The 16350-nt window shown below is 40.3% G+C and overlaps 1 long non-coding RNA gene across 1 annotated transcript; it reads right to left on the bottom strand.

The window, feature by feature from the left end:
- Positions 1–3618: 3618 nt before the first annotated feature.
- Positions 3619–16062, bottom strand: LOC121358643. Its single transcript, XR_005955923.1, has 4 exons — positions 15902–16062; positions 15674–15809; positions 6599–6685; positions 3619–3939 (listed from the first exon to the last, which is right to left on the bottom strand). It is a non-coding gene; the product is annotated as an uncharacterized LOC121358643 (long non-coding RNA).
- Between the last annotated feature and the right edge of the window lie 288 nt (positions 16063–16350).

A 16350-nucleotide genomic window follows, 5' to 3' on the forward strand; every position in this document is an offset into this window, starting at 1 on the left:
GCCTGCCAAAGTGCTGACTGGCATGTGATGTCCTCTATGTGCCTTTCCACTCACAATGACCCCTCTGCACCTCTCCTTTGGGATAACTTAAACACTACAAACCATGGGGGCACTGGGACTTCTCAGTTCCCTCTTGTAGTCTGAAACTCCAGACATGATGGCCAACATTAGTCCTCACACCACTGCATGGTGTCAATCCTGACACTCAGGAAGCCCACAGGATAAAGCATGCCCTGACGTTACCAGCTTGTGGAGGATAGCTGGGCATTAGAGAGCTCCCAGAGCCCGGGACTTTAACAACCTCCTCAAGATGAGTGAGGAGGAGTGGTGTTCCATGGAGCACCAGGCAAGAGCTGTAATTGCAGGGGAGTAGTATGGACTTCCCAGTAATATGTAACCTTTGCTTCGGGAAGCATCACCAGTGATTGTCTCTGCCCCCGCTCTTTCACAAGCTCAGGTGTGTGTCCCTTGAGTTATGGATCTGTATCAGTTTCACATCAACAACAACAAGCAGCCCACACCCAGCTCCAGTAAGTCTCTGACTTTTGTCTACTGGCTACGAAGCATGTGATTTTTCCCCATATTCTAGTTTTTGGGGTGGTTTGTTTTGTAATGTCCCTTCACTAGTTCCATTTCAAAAGGTTCATCTCAGAGCCCTCAAATAACAGTGACTTCTAATTACTATCTATCCATATTGGGTTTGAACCAGTGACCCAGAGATTTGACTTGAACCAGTGACAAAGAGATTAAAGGAACCATTCCTGATCCCATGACCCATCTCCTGAGTCCAGCAGTCCCTGAAGAATGTGATTCATTAACTGAACTGCTTCTGCTGACTGTATTTTTCCAGTGCCTCATAACCTACATGAAATTACAATATTTTCCCATTCTCACTGTGTGTATGTCAGATACTTCCTTACCCCAGTTATTTTTCTAGCTAGCCTCATAGGAGTTGTGTAAATGGCGTTATCAAAATTACATCTCCCTGATTCATTATTTCTAATTTTATAAAATAGCTGAGTTAGTAAAGACATTATCAAAGAGGTTTTTAAATAAACATGCTTAATCTTCTAGAGATTAAAAGAGATAGTATGGGTGACATATAATGATTATCTTACCCCAAAGCCATCAGAAATACAACGTACAAGAAAAACACATCAAACAAATAGGCACAATAGAGAGCATTTCAATGAGAAGATAATCACACTTCAAGATTTGCTTCAACTCAGTGGCCTAAATATTGCCCTATATGTATAATAACATGAAAGAGGAATACTAAAAATTTCTAGATTTATACTCACATTCTGCTTAAAAAAATGAACTGCAACTAATATCTATACTCATTTATTTCCAAATTAATTCTTAGGAGTTCAGTCTGATAGCAGGCAAAAATAAAAATAATTTAGGAAGCTAGAAAATAAAAAGGAAGGTGATCAATTTCTGGCATGATGCGAATTTTGATTGATAAGAGTAAAATGATTAGGCAATATGTCTCTAACCAGATATCAAGAAAATTACACTGACTGTCTTATTATCTTAATATTTTTCACAGAAAATATATGATATGCAGAAGAAACTCATGGCCTTCCAGTGTAGAAACTCATGGGAAGCAGCATAGATTCAACTTTGTAGAGGAGGAGTTCATTTAATAAATCGCAAATCCTTCTGCTCTTCATCCTAGCTGCAAAGGGATAGCTGATGCAGAATAATGCTCGATTTTCATATGCTGTGCTGGACTATTAGATACAGAGATGCTATTAGGTTCTGTCCAGATCCTCTGTTGGTGTAACTGGCATAAATCAACTGCAGTTAATTGAGCTATGCAGATTTACCCTGGTAGCTGGGAGAAAATCACATATTCATTTACAGCATGCCTGAGAAATCTGGAGAAGGGTATTTTAAGGCATACCATATTCTTTGAAGTTAGGGACCTGATTAACTCTTTCCAGCAGATGCAGCCACTTTGTGACTAATGGCTTTTCCACTGACTATATGTGTGGACTCATATTCCATAGGGCCCAAGTTTCCTGCCAGATTTTCACAGAGACAAGATCTCATGTCTACTGTGTAATTATTCTGTTAATTAAGTTTTCACACATTTCAGTCATGTGCACTGTGACATTTCATCTGCCCCCAAGTCATTCTATGAGTACAAAGAGACAAAGCAGGAAAAGAAATTCAGAGATGGTACCTGTCTATATAATTACAGTAAAAATTGTGGATCATAGCTCTTGCCAGCTGATTGTCCTTATTGCCACCTGACTAGTACACAGTCTTAGTAAGACACAATGTTATCCAAACAGCTGAAGCCAATGGCCCAAAAGAGCCATTGATTACTCAAGAAGGTTGCTCTGCTTGAGAAGGGCTTTTTTTGATCCCTCTAAAAGAATGGGCTAAAATCCACTCTCTTTGTCTGTCCCTCCCTTCCCAATCACTTTGCTTTAATATGTTTTTCTAAAACAGCTTCAAGCACTGCAATTTCAAATCCACCCCTCTAATAATGTTTGCCTACCTAGTATTACAATAAAAACCTCACCTCAGGTAAGGAGCCCCACCACAGATCCTCTTATCAGTCACCACCTATGAACAGTACATGCTGTGTTCACATCAGCATCAGGAGAGAAGTTAAGTAGTCACCTCCCTTCTGCTTGAAGCTTCAGACAATAGATTTTTACTCTGTTTGACTTCTTTCAGCCCAGGATGTATGACAAATGCGTTACACATCAAGCAGTGGGCAGGCTCACAGCTGCTGCTGGAAAAGCAGTGCTTGCTGAGACTGTTTCACTCTGGGCCACTGCTCAGGTCTGTTTGACAGCTGAGAACATCAAGATTCATCACTGCTGGGCTGCAAGAGTTTCCCCTGTTATCAAGCACAACATTGGCACGGAGTGAGTGTTGGATCAGGGCCCCAAATATCCAGAATTCTCAATTAATATTTAGGCTTAAATACAGGGACGACAAAGGAATATTACTTGATTTAGTTCAGAATAATATAAAAATTTAATTTTGCTGTATAGTAGTAATAGTCCTTCTCAGAAGTAGTAAAATACATCATAATCTTGTAGGCATGAAAAAAAAAAAAAAGAAAAAAAAGGCTGAAAGAATACCAGTTGTTTTATATTCAAACACAACAGTCACATATTTGCATTGACATGAATGAACAAGGTTTCTCAGTCATTGCAATGGGAGCTTGGATGAAAGAAACAGATCTAAAGGTTTATTCTACCACCTTTTTTTAAGACTGCCTGCAAGGTACTTTGCTGCCTTTATTTTTTTTTTTTTTGAGCTTATCAATATGTATTTCAGAATTTCTTACTTTTATGTTTAACACATCTTTTTTAAAAGGGAGCACGATCACTTTGTAAGGATGCTACTTATATATACACTGGTACAAAAAGGCAGCCACAGACTGGGAGGAAAGCTTTTGAAAGCCCACGGGAAGTGACAGGGGCGGAAAACAGATCTTTCCAGAGCAAGTCAGTCCCTGGTACCTTCCCATTACACCCAGCTGGTGTTTATTGTGGCCTTTCACAGGTGTCAGGTAGTGCTCAGGACTAGGATAGATCAGTGCTAAGGACAAGCCCAACGTTGTATAGTATTACAGTCACTCATCAAAATGAGAGCTCTGAGGTCTGTATTTCCCTTCAGAAAGCACTTGAGTTCATTTATCCCACCTTTTAATCAGGCACCACTTCTCTTTTGACTAAAGCTTAACCTAAGGGAAAATCTGAGTACAAGCTGAGGGAAATCCTACCTTTTTGTCAAAGAAGAGTGGTTTGTTCTTGATTTCAAGCACGAGGCAGTTTGATCTTAATAACATTGTGCTATAACCTCCTCTCAAATGAGGACATTAAGAATCCTTCCACTTTTGTTTCTGCAGGTTTTCAGCAGGTGGTTCTGGTTTGAAATATGATTAGCAATCTGTACAAAAACATGGAGCTAAGAATAAAAGAGGCAATTAAGGTTACATTCAGGTGAGCACCCCACTCTAAAACAGTACGGATTTTGATAATTATACAGTTCAAGGATAATACGTGACAGTACCTCCCTTGAGAATCTTCAGTTCATCTCCTGGTCTTTATTTCTAATTAATCCTTGAGTCCTTTTGTAGGTTAATACAATTAACAATAGGGATAAACTCACTGTAGTGCATAGCCAATTAGATTTATAGAGCTTGCTTTTCTTTGACCATCAGGGGTCTGAGGAAACTCTCTTAAATCGGTCTTAATTTCAGCATTAGTCAATGACATGCATGCTCAAACACCTCCTTTTAACCATGCCGAGGGTACCAAAGAGACAAAATCAGTTCTGTTCAATATTTTTTTCAAAAGACTACTACAGAAACCAACATTTGCCACCCCTGAACACTTGTTATATTCTCATCGCACTGTGACTATCCAAAATGAATAGTCAGCATGTCCTTAAAGACATAGACTAATCTTACAAAAACTCAGATTTATATATAAACCCAAAAATTATACAGGAAGATACTGGTTTCCTCACAGAAATGCAAAGAGAGAAAGGCTCTGTAGGGTGAAATTGTATTTGGCACGATATTGATTTATTTTCTCTTTGCTTATCACCCCTTTTTTGCCAGCCTGCTGCTGTTTCTGGCTTTTCCAGACCTTAACAGCTGGATTTGAACCAAAACACATGGATGCTGCTCTCACTGCTGCAATTTAGATTTTCCTTTTAATCACCTACAAATGTATATTGAAATAAAATTTTAAAAATTAAACCAGCAAAATAAGACTGTCTGTTCTTATAAAACAATTGGTTATGCAATATAAAGACTGAAAACTGAGAAACAAAAGAGTAATTTTCAAAGGGTTTTTGATTAAATCTCTATTCTCACTGTCCTCTGTCACTCTGTGTCCATGCCTTCTTGGTTCCCTTTCTCTATTTTCATAAACATCTGTAGTAGTGTGAAGGACTTAAGAGGTAAACATTTTCATTTGTGTGGTTATACATTCAAAATGTGTGACTGCGGAGTGGAAGCCTGAAATGAAAGGGCTTATTAATAACATTTTTTATTCATACAGCAGTAAGAAAAGGCTTCATTTGTTCATTCCTTTATTGCCTTTTTCTTTTCAATTACCTCTTCTAAAAGGAAGTTTAATGTCATTTCTGGATTCCAGCAGGTCTCCAGTTAAAAAGAGAACAAGACAAAACACTTTCAACTTCTGGTAGGTTTTCCCATGACTTTTCCCCCCATCATGTTATCTACTTAATGCTAATGAGGCAGCTGGTATACACTAACTTGGATTGCGAAAAGCTAATTTTCGTGTGGACCAATAAAGCTTACGTCGCCTAGCCCTGGTGCCAATCCCCCACTCTGGGCTGCCTAACACCAGGATCTCGTTCCAGTCTGAGACATCAGGGGGACCTTGCACCTGGGCTCACTAGCAGTCCCTTCTGGGGCAATCCTGCCGCCCTACACTTCAGTGTGCCCCACTGTGGGGTTGTGCCCCTGCTGCCCTCATCATCCCCACTGCCCCGGTGGTGGGGCAGCAGGAGGGCACACTGGAGCTCAGTGTGAGGTTGTGGGGCAGGCTTGATCCTACTCTAGGGGGTCTTTTCACCATTCTCCTTTGCTGTGCTGCCCCTCCCATGGCTTATACTCCCAAAGTCCACAGCAGTGTTCCCTGTTTTTTTTCTCCAAGACCCATGTATGTGCCCACAACACTGATTGCAATCCTTTTTCTTCTGTGACAGGGCACAACACCCCAGATTTTATGAGGCTGTCACAATGAAATGAGGGCTTCTAAGCTGAGACAAGCCTCAGCTGAAATAGGAATGCAAACTCCTACCAGAATCTAGCAGAAGAGCAAAAAAGAAAGGAACACATTCTACTTAAACGAGTCTTCTTTCCAGTCACTCTGTGTGAAGGACTGCCCTATGAAAATGGTTCAGAAAATTTAAAACATCTTGCAATGAAATAGGTCATGCACTTCAGGACCAATTGAAAATGTATGGTCCTCCAAAATCTAAATAAATGAATACCAAAATTTTCTATGATTCTTAGACCTAGGCTAGTGTCAGAAATCAGATGAGTAGAAAAAGAGGAAGGCTTCCAGCTATTTTTGTAGAGATGGTAAATGATTGTTAACCCATCATTTCAAATTGAACCTGCAGCCCAGGGCAGAACTTTCTACCCATTCAAAGAAAGGCTTTTCCTTTTACTGTAACATTGGAGCAGATCACCAACATTAATTAATTTGTCTTTGCAGTATTTCTTGTCTTGCTCTGGTGTTCACATGACACTGACACTAATACCAGTTTACACACGTATTACAGAAGATCATCTGTATTTCAGCTCGGGGACAATGTTTCTGGTAGTTGGGTTTGCTGAATCCTAATTAACACTAGCATAAAACACTTCTCTAAAAAGTGTTCAATAATATGGTGTTTGGCTGGTATAAGAGTAAATGGCACTATTCTTTAAAATCATGATTGTTGGTGAACCAATTGTCAAACAGAAGTTACTTAAATGTACTTCCAGAAAAGCAAACATAAAAGAGAGAAAAATAGGCAACTAAAAACTCTAAAAAGCACCAATCTTTCAGGTGGTTATGTAAACTCTTCAAAGGCAACTTACCTCTTCCTTGTTAAAGAGCTGCAAATGATCTCCTGGGATCCTGGATCTTCACTGAGATTATTGAAGACATCTTTGAGACACTCTGCCCTAGAAAAAGGAATATTTTTTCGCTCTGCAAAATATATTGTTTCTTGGTTTCTATATATCAGAAGTAAGAACATTCCATTTAGAGAGGAACTGTTAGATGTTTTCAGTACATCTCAATATCTTGCTGCTCTTCATCCAAAACATGACCGTACACTTGTCTGGCTTGCCAATGTTGCACCTTTCTCACCTCTTCCAGAAATCTCAGTGATCAGTCTTTAAAATGCCCTGGGGCACAAATAATGGGACAGGAAAAGAAGCATAAAACCAGCTGATTTGTGATGGGTTATTTTGCTTCCTCTCTAATTATGCTTTGTTGAGTTGTTAAAGGGTCTGTTATGGGAGAGCTTTTGATAACTACCTGGCTTTACAGAGGCAGTCCAGTTTTTCTCAGCTATGGACTTATTGCAGTAGAGTACAGTTTGTACCTTGAAGTAGGAAAATGAGGGGTTAAGCAGCTATTTTCATGGCTCTGTAATTTTATCTCACCTTTTCTCCCTGTGATTTTTCCTAAGTCAGATACTTTAAGTAACTCACCTCCTCCTTGCAATTCAGGGAGATGTTATTTTTTGACAAAGACAACTGATTGCTGCCGGCCTCCTATTTAGCGGCTATTTCAAGTATTTATCCCAGCATATAACATTGTCTGTAAAGAAAGACATAACTGGACATTGAGCAGGTCTGTGTCATTGCCTATTCTCTCTGCAGCTTTGTTTAATACTCCCTTATAGTAAAAGCAGGCAACCCCAGCTCTGGGAATGATTGGCATCTGACTCCATGGCCTTGGAATGCTGAAGACTCGCTTTATTAAAATGATATTATATTACATTATACTATACTATAACTATACTACATCACACTTACTTCTAATTTCTTCTAACTAACTACTGAAAACTTGTGACTGTCTGCTGACAGTCCTGATACTTACACGTGGATCTAATTGCTGAATGAATTTAAACACTATCACTAGAATCTAATCAAGTGATCACTTTGGGTAAATAATTTTTCAACACATTTGACATGTTCAAAAACACAGGAGCAGCAAATGAGATAAGAATTGTTTTGATCATTCTTTTCTCTGCTTCTCTCCATTCAGAGGGCATGTGAATACTACACTCCCTTCCTCTTGAGTCTGACATGCTTAGGAAACCCAGATTCAACCTTTTGTTCTAGCAGATATCTGACATGTCCAGCATAAGAAAGAATATCCTTCTTGTAATCAAGCCATGGGCTAGGCTGAGCCAGACCACCTTCTGCTTGTCCTTTTGCATACAGACAAGGAGGGCAAACACAAGGACAATGATACCACAGAAGGGAGTGCCACTATCCCTTTCCCATAGTTGCTCATTTCCAGATTTTCCCGTATGTTAGCACAAGTGCTTATCCTGCCACATAAAGATATAGATCACTGAATGAATCTGATTAATAACTGATATGCTACAAAATGAATAAAACTGGATAAAGTTTCTAACAAGGCTATTGTTAATGAGAACTAGTTGAACAGAATATTTGCTTCTGGTGGGGTGACCCTGGCAAGACAACGAGTGCCCACCAAAACCACTCTATCACTTCTTCCTCAGCTGGACAAGAGGAGAGAGAATGTACCAAAAAGGTTCATGGGTCAAGATAAGGACAGAGAGAGATCCCTCACCAGTTACTGTCATGGGCAAAACAGACTTGACTTGAGGAAAAAATTACTTTACCTACTATCAATCAAATTAGAATAGGATAAGGAGAAATAAAAACAAATCTTAAAACACCTTCCCCACTTCTCCTTCTTGCAAACCTTAACTTTACTCCTGACTGGGGGATGGGGGCTGTGGTCAGTTCATCACAAGTTGTCTTTGCCACTCTGTCCTCCCCAGGGAGAGGATTCCTCACAATCTTGCCCTGCTCCAGCATGGGATCCATCTGACAGAAAGCAGTTTTCCATTAACTTCTCCAAAGTGAGTCCTTGCCACAGCTCCTTATGACTTGCTCCAGCATGGGGCTCTTCCATGGAGTGCAGTCCTTCAGGAACAGGCTGGTCTAGTGTGGGTCCCCTGTGGGGTTACAAGACCTGCCAGAAAACTTGCTCCAGCACAGGCTCCTCTCTCCATGGATCCACAGGTTCTGCTAGGAGCCTGCTCCAGACTTCTCCATTGGGCATCCATCTGATCCTGCATGGGGTTCTCCGGAGCCTGCAGGTGAATTTCTACTCCCTGTGGAAGTACATGTACCGCAGGGCACACCTGCCTCACCACAGTGTGCACCATAAGGCTGCAGGGAAATCTCTGCTCCAGCACCTGGAAGAAGCCCTCTCCCTCCTTCTTCACTGAGCTTGGTGTCTGCAATGTCATTTCTCACATACTCTCACTCCTCTCTTCTTTACCTGTAGTTTTGTTTTGCAGTTTTTTTACCCCTTTTTTAAGTATTTTAACAGCGAGACACTACCACTGTCACTGGCAGGCTCGGCCTTGGCCACTGGCAAGTCTGTCTTGCAGCCAGCTGGAATTGGCTCTGTCAGACCCAGGAAGCTTTAAGCATCTTTTGTCAGAAGTCACCCCTGGCACCCCTGCTACTAAAGACTTGCCACACCAACTGAATGTACATCATTTCTATGCTTAAAACTACCTTTTAATTTTGGTAAGAAACTTGTTTGAATACTATTTATATGAGATCTGGTCCTGTGGTTAAGTGCCAGAAGGAATGAAACATGAACCTTGTGAGTAAAGATTGCTTAAAGAAGCCAGTCAGAGACTGATAATATTACCAAAAAAATCCAGCACCTACTTGTTTCCTGACATTGTGGGTCATTGGAGTTCCGTGTTTCCTTTGCTATGTGGGAACAGAGATAAATGACACTGAAAGATCAAATTAATTGCTTTGCGGTCAACAATCTGTCTGCTAGATGTATTGGACTACACATTACCTTACCACCGTTTCTAGAAGATGTTGCTTTCTAAATTACATTTAATTAGTTGCAATTATCCTATTTTGAACCTAAGACCCCCGTCCTCAAGATATTATCCGCTAAAAGAAAAGAGGTTTTGACACTAATCTCCATGCATATCTTTAATGCACTACTTCTGCATAACACAAGCAAGAGTATGTCATTATACTAATCTCAGACACATTATACTATTTTCAGACACACAAATCTGAATCTACATTGAATGAACAGGTAAGATTAGTGTATTTCATGACCACACATAAACCCTTCTGCAACTGTGTTTTACACTTGGGCAGTTAAAGTGGCAACATTTTTGAAAGGAAGAGAAAACAGTTTAAATACCAATCAAAGAATTTAACATAATTAATGTAGTTTGAACATCTTGGCAAGATCATAAAAAATTGAATTAGTTGCTGAATGATAGCAGAAAAGTGGTAATCAAAAGGATTCAATATTTCTGGAGCTTATCTATGCTCCACTGAAATACCTTAATGTATCTACACTGAATGCTGTGATTTCAGAGAAACTAAAATTAAGATTTTGCATGCCTATTTACATGCAAATTATTGCAAAGAAATTGAATTACCAGTTCTTCCAAAAAATTAATTTTGGCCAGGTGTTCTTGAGCAAGTTAAATAACTATACCTGTGGTGTGTTCTATTCAAAATCAAGGTAGTTTTATATCAGACATTTTCCAGAAAACTCAGATTATTACCTTAAATCTGAGGTTAAAGGGATTAAGATTTAATTCCATGGGAAGGATTAAGAACCTGTAACAGATCTCAGTGATTAGGAATTAGGTGCGACAGTATTTACTTTTCAAATGCCAGATTCTCACAACCTGTAGGGCGTTCAGAGTCAAGATTCTGGACTCTGTCAGGAGGACTAGAAAGTAGCAACAAACTAAAAACATGGAATCTTCTCTTGCTCTGGCACTATGCACCAGCAGCAAAGAGGGACATTCTGTTTGGAGCCTGTTCCTGAATCACAGCCTCTCATTTTCTTTCTCAGAATTCATTCATGTCTCCAGCCATTCATTCATTTAATGCCATTCATTCCTTTAATAAGTGGCAAAAGGAAAAAAATATGTCTAGGTAACAGTGGTGGTGATAACAGTAACACATATTTTTCACTTTGCATTTAACACAAAATATAGACACATCCTATATAGTAAGAGCTACTGTCTCCTCTCACTGTTGTCCCCCTTTTCTCTACTCTAGCATAACACCCCTATTTTTCCATGCCTTTCTGTCCATCCATCTCTGACTCTCAGTAAATTTTCTGGATTTCTCCTTTCTGCAGGAAAATTACTTCAGTATGACATGCAAAAAATATCTCTTACTCCCATACGGTATTTTGGATTCCTTCCTTGGAAGTGGCGAATGTAGTTTTGAATGTCCTCTGATCCGGGAGTGAGTCAAAGCCAATTCCCAGTTCTATCCACGAGATGCTGCCTTCTCACCATTGGAATTAAGCTTAGTTTTGGGTGAGCCCAACACTCCCAATGTACCCTAAATGAATTATGAAATCTCTATTGGTCAGAACCACTGAGAATGCTGAGATAAAGTTTGGAGTTTCCCTCATAGATATTCCTATTTGCCTCCTACCTCTGAGGTACATTTACATCCCAAGGATCACACAATGCTACTGTCTTTTGAAAAGCCATCAGTTCATTAATCATTTCTAATTAACACTGTGGAGGACCAAAAATAATTTTTAAGGATGGAGAACACATTGCCCAGGGAAATAATGAGACAGATTTTTTTTCCCCTTGAGCTGTTTACAAACAAATCACAGTAAAAATGAAGCAGTATTGCACACTGTGTTTCACATCAGGGTGGATGGAGACATGTATAAAAGAAATAGCTTGAGTACACTCACACACGAAGTAAAAGTCAAAAATGGAAAATTCATCCAAAGTTGAAGTCCCTGGTGGTGCCTTGGCCCCTACCCTTGCATCATCTGTTGGACTGACCTTTTCTGAACAAAAGAAAAATTTTCCAGTGCTGAGTCAAAGATGTAAAAACAGCCTAGGTACAGAGAGGTCCTGCCTCTAGAATCCACTCCCAGTTTCAGGCATAGTTGTGGTGGGTGCTGAAAGATCAGCTGCAGCCTGGGATTCAAATTCTATTAATTTCTAATTTCTAATAATTTCCCATTTCAGGAGTAGGAAACTTAGTCCAGACTAGACTTCACCTGGCTAAGATGACCCAGTTGGGGTGGCTGGTGCTGTGAGGGGAGCGATGCACTCAGTTCTGCCCATGCTCTGTCCCACCCCCTTTGTGCACATGGGAAATGACACCCAATAGTGACCCTCTAAGTCAACTCTGTGCTGGCTCTTACCACGTTAGGAATGAATGCACTGGAAATGCTGTTTGCCACATGGCACCCTTTCCCTTCCTTTGCTTGTGCTTTACTTTTCCCTTTTCTTTGAAGCACAGAAGAATCCCTCAGATTGATGCTGATATACATGAAATTATATAAACTTTGTAATCTGTAACATAGAGACATATATACATACACATATATCAAAGCATTTTCATTTATTCTACTTAATATTTATTTTGCTTCGTACAGGTTTCTGAATCTATTCTCAAATGTTTTTTACCTAAGTCTCAATGTCACCTTAAATTCAAATGTATTTGTCCAGGCCTACTTGCAGAACCATCCAGCTGAGAAATGGAGCACAAATTCATTAGCAAATCATACCTACCAGAACTGACCTTACAACCTGCATGAATCAAAAGGAAAGACTTAGCTTGGCTGGCTTCTTCTGTGGAAAAAGCAGAGGCTAACCAGAACAGTCAAAGAGAGCAAGATTTCCAAAGCACAAAATGTTGTTATCAATCATGTAACATCAAATCAAAAACAATGAAAAAAATATAGAAATAAGTCTCTGGGACTGTTCCAGTGAGTTTGGCAGTTTCTTTCTAGCTTAAAAAAATAAAAGCACAGGTAGCCTTTATTGGTGTGGAGCTGTAGAGTCACATAATGACAGCCTAGACATTTTCACTCTAGAGAAGTAAACATTTTACAGCATGAAAGAAATTGCTGTAGTGACCCAGGGGAGCTACCAATGTTTCTTGGATGTGGACAATTAACCAAACCAATATAGTTAATTTTGCCATGGGTCTTAAATGATCTAGAAAGCAGACTACACATTTCACCTTAGTAGACTTAGGTACTGCAACAGAAGAAAATTTCAGTAAAACCTCACAGCAGCCAGGGTTGCAATTAAGAAACACCTGCAGGAATAAATTTTCATGGATCTTAACTCCACCACTGAATGTCTGTTGGCTGGGTTCAGCAGGGCCCAGCCTAGACCAGCACAGTCCAGCACTGCGATACACCCCCATTGATACCTCTGTCACCACTAAAATGTGGAGAGCCAGATACAGCTGTAATCACCTGCATGCAGTGCCTTCCCTCCTGACGTACACATCTGCATCTAAACAGGCTGTGCATTAAGTAAATATTAGCTCCATACCACAGATTAGGAAGTAGAGGTCCATGGCTTATCCCAGCTTGTACAACAGGACATTCATGCAACTAGTCTCCAAAACCAGTCCCTACTGAATCCTGCTTCCCACACAGCTGTGCTTACAGTGATTTTAGAGATGAGCATATTTGTGAGCCACTCACCCTCAGAAGTAATGAAGTAGGAGAAGCACCCATGGCTGCTCACAGCAACAACACCCACAGCATTCAGGCAGGTGGTGCTCCAAACCTGTGCCATGGTGGCCAAGACATGCACACACCCAAGCTGGTTATAATAGTAGCGGTGTCCTGGACTGACAAGTAAATTGTATTCTATTTGCCATCTATATGGCAGTTGTCTTCTGTTAATTGGGGAGTTTTCTTTATCTCTTCCGCAACCAATCCTCCCTCCAGGGAGACATCTGCTGATAACAGGCTATTGAATGCCACTGCACAAATGACAGGAACTACAGCATCCCATTGTGAGATGCTCCACCCAGAGGGAGGAGCCAAGCATTCCTACCTGGATATAATCTTGAGATTCTGGAATACCAGCATGGCTTCTTCACTGGATTTCTCAGAGGAACAGCTGCCTCTTCCACTGGATCTTCAGAGGAAGACTACACCCTTCTACAGGATCCCTGCTCCAACAGAACCACACCTGACACTCCAGGAAGACTGCAGCCACAATTCCAATGGGACTGCTACCAACACCCTGACCAACAGGGTGTCAGGTCATGTTCTGACTCTGTCAGTGTTGTTTTGGTTTACTGCTTTGTTTATTTTATCTTTTTATTTTCTTCCCTATTGAACTGTTATTTCCTGCTCCCATATTTTTTGCCTGAGCGCCCCTTAATTTAAAATTTATAGCAATTTGGAGCAGGGGGGGAGTTACATTTTCCATTTCAGGGGAGGCTCCTGCCTTTCTCAGCAGACACCTGTCTTTCAAAACCAAGACAAGTGGTTTAGGCACATAACTTTGCCAGGGAGTTGTTGCCTGGTGCTGCCCTGTGCTAATGGAGGACAAGGCTGAGATGGATGCTTGCACCCCATGCTAGCCAGCCAGCACACAGCAGAGCTACAGCAGCAAAACACCACTTGCACAGAGCCTGTGCCTTTGTCAGGAGCATTTCTTTCCTCCTTTTTAACTAGATGACAGGGACCAATTAAACTAATGAGCCTCACAAAGTATTTCCCTTGGCTAACAACAGCCTGTATTAATGTTTGCAGAAGTGCAGCATTTGGGCCGCAAGCTTTCTTATTAGATGTTAACGCTTTGCAAGATGCTTAAACACCCTATGAAATTCTCCATCTCTTAGACTAGTACCTTTGTCAGGTGTAACAGCCCCTCTCGTTTCCTGTGTCCCAGAGCCCTGTAGATGTGGGTACCCAAGCAGCACAGCTATCCCTGCCCAAGACCCAGTTTCTCATAGAGGAGCCATAGAGGACGATATGAATCCCAGCCAGGCATTTCCTCTTCTGTGAATAGAGCCCAGTTTTGCAATTGTGTCATTTAGTGTTTTTGTTTGTGGAGTGGGTTTTTTTTTTTTTTTGCAGGGAAAGCTTAAGTTAAAAATATAATCCCTTTCAGTTTAATTTCTCTCCACCTGCTAAAACAGTTTTGGAAAGAAACATACAGGTTCACTCTTTCAAGATACCTTGTTTTTATATTGTAATAAATTATAATGAAGAAAATTTTTCTGTTGAACTTGACAAGCTTCTGCTTACAAAAGAAAAAGAAAATAGGTAACTATTGACTTTGGCTTGGATTCTTTCAGCTTGGTCTAATTACCAGTCTTATTATATTCCTGTAAAATGCCAGACTTTCAAATATGTTGTAAAGGTAAACAACACATGAAGAGAAATTAAACACGGATATAACACTGGGAAAAAACGGTTTATTAACTTTCTCAGTTCCTATTTCAGTACTCCATCAAGCACATGCCATATTGCAGTGGATACAGGCCCTGGAATTTAGATCTAGATCTGAATCTGCTTGTCTTCCAAATCAGGGCCTTTCCAGAACTGTGGCTCCCCCAAAATCAGGGCCTTTCCAGAACTGTGGCTGCCCCCAAGACCCATTGCTGAAGCTCAAACCAAGGTACAATTGCACATTCTAGACTAATTTTTTTATAACTTGTGGAGAATTTATTTCAATTTTTTTTTTTTTTTTTTTTTTTTTTTTTTTGCCCCTTATTAAACTCTTGGAGTGATAAGCAATCATCACTGAGGTTGCAAGACTGTAACAGATCAGCTACCTCAGGCCCTCCAAGTAGACCTGTGCTGTAACTTTTCTACCTACGATTTGGGTCTCTGTGTCATTATTACAATGTGTTTTGGTCAGCATTGCTGCCAGGGAAATTGCCTGGGCATTTTGGTGGGAAGTTAGTGCAACCATGATCCAAAGCTCCCCCTTGGTCCTTGTTTGAGGACCATGTGAGAGCCAGGATGGATAAACAAGCAGACATACAAGCAGAGCTCTCAATTTATGTGGAGGGAAAGCACAGAGCATTTTCAGAATATTCTAGCAGTTTATGCAAGAAAACCAAGCTAAAGAGAAAAGAGGCAAGAGCGCAGCATACCTTTGGATACGGACATGACCATAAACTTCCAAAAAGGCTGTGGTCAGACTGAAGGTGGAATAAGACAGGACTTTTGCTCTTCTGCAGTTAATAGACTAGAATCAACACACTTCTTCAGAGGAAGGAACTTCCAACTCTGGAAGAAAATAGTAGACTGAAATCAAGTTTCAGACTCCAAGGATGCAAAAGCAATATGAACAAGGCACTTTAGCAAATTTAAGAACTTACTAATCACTCCAGCTTTTCATCTTATCTTAAGGTGCATAAGTAATCCTCTATTAATCACCATCCTTTCCTTGTTTCACTGCTGCTCAGCTTTAGACAGAGACTTCTAAGCACTTTGAGAGATTGCTGCTGGCAAAACATTACACTGGAATGTTCCCCAGTTGTCCTCCACCTTGCAAAAAAAGGGAGTTAGGGCTTAGATAGAAAGTGTTCAGCTCTTAACCAAATAGTTCATTTATAAGTCAATAAAAACATCTAAATCAGAGAACCAGCATCCTAGGAAGCCAGATGTCTTTCACATCTGAAATTATATTTTAATATCACAGTAAATCCTTGCATTTACATATCACTTAATCTCTAAACACAGCAGAACATATAAAATTATTTAACTTCATAGCATCTGCATTAGCTCATCTGTTGTAAAGATGAAGATATTTGCCAAGATCCTGGAC

This window comes from Pyrgilauda ruficollis, unplaced genomic scaffold (assembly GCF_017590135.1).
Source record: "Pyrgilauda ruficollis isolate IOZ18807 unplaced genomic scaffold, ASM1759013v1 scaffold4, whole genome shotgun sequence".
Classification (NCBI taxonomy): Eukaryota; Metazoa; Chordata; class Aves; order Passeriformes; family Passeridae; genus Pyrgilauda; species Pyrgilauda ruficollis.